The sequence below is a fragment of the Prunus dulcis genome, chromosome 7 (genome assembly GCF_902201215.1).
Source record: "Prunus dulcis chromosome 7, ALMONDv2, whole genome shotgun sequence".
NCBI lineage: Eukaryota > Viridiplantae > Streptophyta > Magnoliopsida > Rosales > Rosaceae > Prunus > Prunus dulcis.
In genome coordinates, this window is record NC_047656.1 from 2,016,185 (window position 1) to 2,024,185 (window position 8,001).

An 8,001-nucleotide genomic window follows, 5' to 3' on the forward strand; every position below is an offset into this window, starting at 1 on the left:
TCATCGAGAAGTGACGATTGAACTCCGCTAGACGATAAGACTTCGCTGCCCTTATAAAATACCCCAATATCGGATCCCGTTGCTTCAAGTGAAATGAGGCTTTCATATTGCCCTTCAAGTGATAAAAGCAAATACCATGGCTTGCCCCAGGAAAAACTCCACGCAACCCATGTTGTATGCTAACATTGCGATCAGATATGACAACAAGATTCGAGCAATCACCAATTGCACAATGTAATTTTCTCAAAAACCACTCCCATGCTGCATCGGTCTCCAAATCTCCAATCCCAAAGGCAACAGGATATATGTTGCGATTTCCGTCAAATACGGTCGCAACAAACAAAACACCTTTATACTTGCACTTCAAATGGGTAGCATCAACAGCAATCACGGGCCGCATTGACGACTTAAATCCTCGTATGCATGCACCAATGGACATAAAAAAATATAAGAAGTGGTCGGCTGCATCAGTCTCAATGTATGTCAAAGTTCCCGGATTTTTACGCTCCAACTCATAACAATAGGAAGGGAGAAGGGAATACGACTCTTCTGCAGACCCTCTCATTGTTTTGAAAGCTAACTCTCGGCTTCTCCAAGCCGTAGAGTAGCTTATGTTGACACCAAATTTTTTTTTCACACCTGTCTTTATATCAGCTACAGTATAAATGCTGCGCGAATCCTGAAATCTCCATTTAACACAGTCAGACACCAATTCGGCCGTAGCTTGAGGATGGTGACTGCTTACAAACCTCAGATCACATTCATGAAGTGGATCGTATTTAACAACCTTAAACTCATGTAATCCAACTTTATATGCCCGAAGTTTCCAAGGGCAAGGCATCTGCCAACAGCAAACACAAAACCGACGCTTCCCAGATTGGACTGTTCTGAACCGAAAGTGGCCTCTAATTGCTGCTAAACTGATGGTTTTTAAAAGGGCAATCTTATTTGGATAAACTCGGCCAACCTTCAAATTTGCTTCCCAATTTATGCACGAAAGTCCTCCACCATAACCAATATATTCCACACTCTCACCATGCTTCTAATCAACCCGAATTGTATGCATTTCACTCGAACTTGATTGCCGGGGAGGTTCAGATTGCACCTGTCTACACTGCACAGTGGAGGGTTCCGCACCGCTGTCCTCATGAGGATGCACAATTGGTGCAGAGTATGGTTCCTCTTCATTGCTAGGTTGATTGAAATCAGCAACTATGTTTTCACCGCTTTCAAAATGAACTTCTTCAACCCAATCTCTCCAATTAAAACCATTCCCACCATTTTCAGTTTCATTGTGCGAAATTGCCACATTTCTTCGTTCCACAACAAAGGTAGCAGGAGCATTGCTACTCTCCACGCTTACAATGCCATTGCACCCTTCAATACCATGCCCTTCGATATTTTTCAAGCTTGCTACTAAAGGGGTTACTTTAGAGGCCATAACATCTGTGTTGTACTTGAGAAAATATTGAACATCATCATTGTCTTCAACCCTTATCTGCTTCCTGACAGATGCGGATACAGGAACTGAATACTTCAATGTGACACTATATTTCGTGGGCTCTGCATCCATGATCTTATAAATTCGTTCAACAAGTTCGGAAAACGTTACGTTCCGTGACACTATTATGCCTTTAGCCTCCCCACCTTCATAACTCTCAATGTTATCCTTCTTAACCCAATTTCCATTGTAGCATACCAAAATTCCAACTGTATCCATTTCTGCAAAAAACATAAATAATTACTACACCGATTCATAACACTAAAAAATACAAAATAGATGAATAAAAACATGCACAACAATCATTCCACTACACATATCATCTTCTAAATCCTCAAATCTTCAAAAGTTAATTGTAGCTGCTTCAACAATTAACTTTTATTCCTTTTTGTTTTTTCTCTGATTTAGAAGATGATATGTGTGGGTTCCAAGTTATTAACAAACTAACATACACATACAATGGCAGAAATATGAACCCTCTAACCCTCCAAGTCTTTTGCACAAATGTAAACACCTTCAACAAAAGGATCAGGTTGTGATAGAAAGCGTATAATGTAGTACAAGCTCAATTACCAAATTCAAAACCAAAACACACAAACTATACTTCTTACCAAAACAAACCCAGAATGCCAATAAATTCCCCACATTAGCATCTAAATTGAGCCTAACACTAGCCGTATTTACAAATTTGTAGGGCAGACAAAGTTAACCTATGATTTTTCTGTGTGCTGTTATTTTCACCATTATCAAACACATTGCACTACATTATACACGCATTCGGTCAATTTTAAACAAAATTCAAGTTCACCAGACAGCTCCCACTGCAGATAATATCACAAACTATGAATTTCAACATATCACAACAAGTGCAAACTGAAAATTTAAGCTTTTATGCCCTCTGTGGTGAAAAGGGGCTGAACGATTTCATAATACACATACACTACCAAACCAATATCACAACTCACATCCGTTCACAACGACATCGGAAGTCGCCACTTTCCCTTCTCTGTGGAATCGCAGCAGTCAGCTCGATCGGGAGGTCAACAATGGACGCCGTGTCTTCCGGCTTCGCTGCGCCCAAACTAGGGTCCCAAGTTTGAGGACATCTGGGTTAGGACGATGGATGGGTTGCGAACTGGATTGCTCAGTGGGAACATGTCTCGCAACCTGGACTTCCCCCAATTTTTGCCAACCTTCCAACACAGAGGAGAGAGAGTTGAGCTGAGTTCCCTTTCAGAAAAGGCCAATAACGGGTTGATACATGTGCTTTTATATGGAGGGCAGTTTGGTCATTTCACGTCCACAAGTGATTATTTGAGAACACAATTTGTAAGCTGATTATTTCAGAATACCACTTTTAAAAAGTGATTATATCAGCTGATTTCCCGATTTTATTTCACAACTTTCCACAACGGTTTTCCTTTGAACTGTTGTAATTGAAGCCTTGAAAAAAACACGGGGTGAACAGTAATTCAATATTTTTTCTTAAGCCTCGATAGTTCTCTCTTCTATCTCTTGTCTCTCCCGTCTGCCTCTCTCCACGGTCTTGTTCTTCCACCATTGCCTTCACCACGGCCATAGACAGAGAGACTCTGTCTCTTGCATCTCCCTCTCTCCATGCTCTCCCTCTCCCGTCTCTTTCTTTCTCCTCCCTTCTTCTAGGTCAGAGGGATTTGGGTTTTAATTTTAGGGTTATTGATTTGGGGTTACTGATTTGGGTTTTATCTAACCATTTGGGTGTTGGCTTGCGGTTGCTCTACCTCGATCAACAAAGGTAAAGAAAAAAAAAAATTAGAGTTTCAATTTGTTTCGACACTGTTGTGATTTTGGTGTTAACCATCTCTCTTTGTTTCCTTTGTAGATGCTTAGCTTTGTCATCTCTCTTGCCCTCTACGGCTGTTGCACTCACTCTGAAGCTTTGATAGGTAAGAAATCTTGAGTGCTTTTCTTTCATAAGAACTCTGGCCAGTCCCCTTTCTCAGTCCCCTTTCTTTCATAAGAACTCTGTGGTTTGCGAATTTGAAGGTGGGGTTCAGATAATCTCAGTTGAGTCTTGCTAATGTTGCAGCTATTTCATATGTGTATTTTAATTTCATTTGAGATCTGTCTGTCTCTTTTTTAAATTTTGGGTTCTCTTTCTTGATCCATGGTATGTCTCAAATTGTCTTTGTATTCTCTGTTTATGTTTCTCTTGTTTTCCCTTTGTTTCCTTGTTTCCTTGTTTCTCAATCACGATGGCTGCCTCCTCTCATATGAATTTTATGTTTTGCCCCTTCCTTTACTCGATTCATATATGACCAATGCCTCATATCTTATTTAACCAAGTCAATTTTGATCCCCATCGACATGAATTTGCCTTCTTCTCTTGATTTGAGACCATACCTTATTTTTAATTAATTAATTATTTGTGTTTCTCAAATGTGGTTATTTTGCTTTGTTGCTTTCGTTCTTTGAATTTTTATAATGTCAAATAAAATAAAAATCTTGAAATTCTTCTGTTTGCAATCGTTTATAATGATATTGATATAGATGAGTCAACAGTCAAACGGCAAAGGGGCTTAGTTGGCCATAGTTAAATGTGACCTTGAAACAGAAAATATTATTTGGAATATAGCCTGCTATATGTGGAATTTGGAGTTGTCAATAATGGACGTTTTAGCTATCCCGTGACATTTCAAACATGGACAGTTTTTTAGTACAAAATTGTAAGGAGGAGCCATATCAGAAAACCAATTTAGATGAAATGTGATAGCTTTCAGGAACTATCTTCCTTCAAAGCTTTGTAGATAATCTCTGTAACTGAATTTCCACAGTATGTCTCAAAACACATAAGATACTTTGAATTTGTATCTAGTTGACTACGTGGATACATGATGGATATCCAAGGGATACAGGAGGGATTATTTTGTATTTTCTTTTCGAAGAACAATGGGTTGAGGATAATTTTTCTAGAAAAAAAAAAAAAAAAGGGTTGTTTGGAATTGTTTCTATAAAAGAGAGATCTGAGTGCTAGTTTCAATTGTTAAAGAAAAAATAAACATTTAATATTTAATGATTGTATTGTACCAATAGTGATAGTCATGTCTAGCTTGTTAAAAATGGATAAGATAAGTGAACCATATTTCTGGGATTACTGTCATGGCTCTGTTCTGTATGGCAGAGGTTCCATGGACTTCTCTAAATTGTGCAAGGTCTAGACCTGAGCTGGCTTCTAAATATCTACTTTTTCTCTTAAACTTGAGCTAGTTTTTGTCGTACATACCACATGGTGCCGTTACAAAGTAAAATGTAGATGTTAAGTTATACTTTTTGTTTTTTAGTTTATACATTATCAACATCGTGCATTTGGAGTTTCTCATCCATAGTTTTAGCTATTCTTGCAAACATGTTATTGTGAATGCAGTTACTATCTTGCTAAGAAGAAAATTCCTTCTATCCATGGAAATACAATGGGAGTAAAACTACAGCAGTTCATATTTGATGCGTTTCCATACGCACCTTCAACTACACTTTTTGAGGTGACTTCATTTCCCCCACTCCTTTCTTTTTTCTTTTTTCTTTTTCTTTTTTCCATTAATCGATAATTTACTGTTAAGTTTTCAGACTGACATGGGCTTCCTAAACCCCAAAATTTACAACCCAAAAAATAATACATTCTTAATTTCCTTGCCTCCCTCTCTAATAATCCCCATAAGATTTACAGTTTACAATTGTTGGTACTTTTGCAGAGATTGTTGTGTAGTTTTTAGCCTAAAAATACAAACCAAAAAGTGGAGAAGTGGCTGCAGAGATAGTTGTTTCCTGAGCCACGCCGCTCCTGTTTATTGCTTTGCTCCTCATGAGCCTTCAAACCCTTAACTTGAGTTGAGAGTTGAGATCTTCAGCCCTCCTTTGGACTTGGGCTCCAAAACTGAAAAGTATTTGCAGCCCTTGAGTTGAGAGTTGATATCACTCTTGCTTTGCATTCAAACAGAGGTATAGTCTTCAAACCTTGAATTCAGTTTTGGTCTCTTTTTCTGCATTTGAATATTTGTGCCATTTCTGGATTTTTTGTATGACGTTTTCTGCAATATTGATAAAACTAAATAAAAATATAGTTTGGTGATTATTGAAAACTGATGGGTATATTTTATATTATATATTTAACCTCATTCTTAGTATATTTTGGTTAATATTTTGGAAGAATTTTGATACTTTGAATTATATTTTCAATATAGGACTTTTGATTTCCTCTGGAGCAAAACGTAATCAAATGGACAAATTTTGGAGTAATTCCAGTTGGAGGACGTTCGTGAGCCACTTAGCATGATCGTATCAAAATTTCAGATTTTTCTACCAAGCGGTTATTTTCTGGCGATAAAATAAAGGAGCAGTGCCCGGTGCTGGAATAGTGATATTTTGGGCTTTTATTGCATTTTTAGAGCCCAAAATGACCTCGGATGGGTTCGTGGCCTTCTGAAGAAGTGTTCAGAATATTTTTATCTTTAAAACAAGCTATCTTGGGCCAGATTTGGAGGAGATTTGAGGCTAAAACGTGGCTGGGCAGATTGTAGGCAAATTCTCCTAATCCAATTTGGACTTTATTTCCTAGTATTATTTTATTTTACTTAGTTTCCTTGTGGGGATAGAAAAGTTGTACATTGGCAGCTAGGTTTTAAGGGGTATTTAAGCTCTTTCTCACAACAATTTTAAGGACTTCTTTTTGGCTCTGGAACGTAGAGAGCAATTGCTAGGGTTTTGGGTTTTCAGCGACTTTCAAGTGTTTTCATTCTTATTCATTTGAATGATATTTTCTTTGATTTTAATTATGAGTATGCGTAACTAATTCCTTTTGCTAGGGGCAAGGCCATAAGCCTTAGCATGAATATGTAATTTTATTAATTTGCTTATGAATGGATGCATGTTTGCTTTGAATTATTAATCACTGTGTTTAAAACTATCTATCTAGTTTAATGACTGATCACCATTAGGATATGTAGACAAGTAATTTGATGCAATTTCTGTTGGAACATCACCCTGAAATTGAGGATGGCTTCTTGTGATTAGTAGTTGTAAGTTCACTTAAGGCGAACATCACGCTCTTAAGGGTTGCATGGTTTTTCAAAGGGTTTTCACAAAGCTTAATGAGTCTTGCATGTTTATATTTGATCTGAACATCACAGACGGATTGCATGTTAGATATACGTTTTCGCTTGAACATCACAAGGAAAATATGCATTAGGAAAACCCAATCTTCAAAGCATGTATGTGGAAATTCATAAGTAATTGATAGAATTACATAGGATTATGACGGTGATGGCTAAGCCCTAGTTTTCTCTAAATTGTTAGTCTTTTTTAAAAAAAAACGTTCTTCTTCTTTCCTGTTATTATTTCCCAACTTTCAGATTTCTTTTATGGTTAATTTAATCTTTTCAAATTCATACATTTCAAATCTTTGATAAAATCTACTTTAGTTATTAATTAAGAGTTAGTTTAAATACAAATTAGTCAAACAATCTTTGGGGACAACGACCTTGCATGAGCACATACTACAATTACCTTGTATTCTTGCAAGCATTTTCAGTGATTTTTTGACAGGACCCGATCCAAATTCCGCTTTGGAATCCGAGCCAGACCCTGTGCGTGTCCGACACCTGGCGAATGTCGGGCACAAATGACCTATTTGCCCTTCTATACAAAACATGATAAAATAACAAGGTTAAAGTCTACCGAAAAATCGGCATAGCTTCCCTTGTAACTGGCTCAATACCAAATCATTTACACCTGCCAAAATAAATGTATATATATATATATATAACCAGTTGCCAGCATACATATATATACATTCCAACAGTTTAAGTCTCAGTCTAGGGCAAAACATCAGAGCCTACTCAGAATTTACAAAGGAATCAATCCTTTTACAAAACAAAAATCCTACATCAAAAGAAAGGCGCGGAAGATGGGAAACGGCCCGGTGGTGGATTCCTATGCACGTCTACTGTCTGGGGGCGCAAAACAACAAAAAGGGTGAGTGGACCCAAAACAAGGTTTAGAAAATAGCATATGAACATACTAACCCCACTGTAAAAACAGTTATACAAATTAAATTATTCTCTTTATTTTCTGAATTCAATGCACTTATATAAGTATACATATATATAAACCAAGCATACTCATGGTCAACATTAATTTCTTCAGGCATTGAAAACAATTTAAAACTACCACCTAGGTATATCCTTTATTTCCGTCAATTCCTTGCATCACCATAGGTGACACATACTCGCAGGTCTCAGTGACATGAGGTCAGTCCGAGCCGGAACTCGCAGGATTCAGGGGACCGTAGTCCACCTGATCCGCATTACTCGCTCCACATGAGTTCGAGTACCAAAGAACTCGTGGGGCAACTGTCAAGCATGCTGACAAAACCGAAGGCAACCAATACAATCCGAAGGCAACATGTAATATCTGGGTACAAGGTGGTTTAAGAAAATATAAAGTTTTTGAAGCAAAGCTGTTGAATA

At 37.5% G+C, this 8,001-nt stretch overlaps 1 long non-coding RNA gene across 2 annotated transcripts; it reads left to right on the forward strand.

Annotated features, from left to right (window-relative positions):
- The first annotated feature begins 3,005 nt into the window (after positions 1-3,005).
- On the forward strand, positions 3,006-6,309 carry LOC117634819. Of its 2 annotated transcripts, XR_004586839.1 has the most exons (5): positions 3,006-3,275; positions 3,363-3,426; positions 4,905-5,019; positions 5,230-5,476; positions 5,719-6,309. It is a non-coding gene; the product is annotated as an uncharacterized LOC117634819 (long non-coding RNA). The 2 variants fall into 2 exon arrangements; XR_004586838.1 differs by having other exon boundaries at positions 5,230-6,309.
- The last annotated feature ends 1,692 nt before the right edge of the window (positions 6,310-8,001 follow it).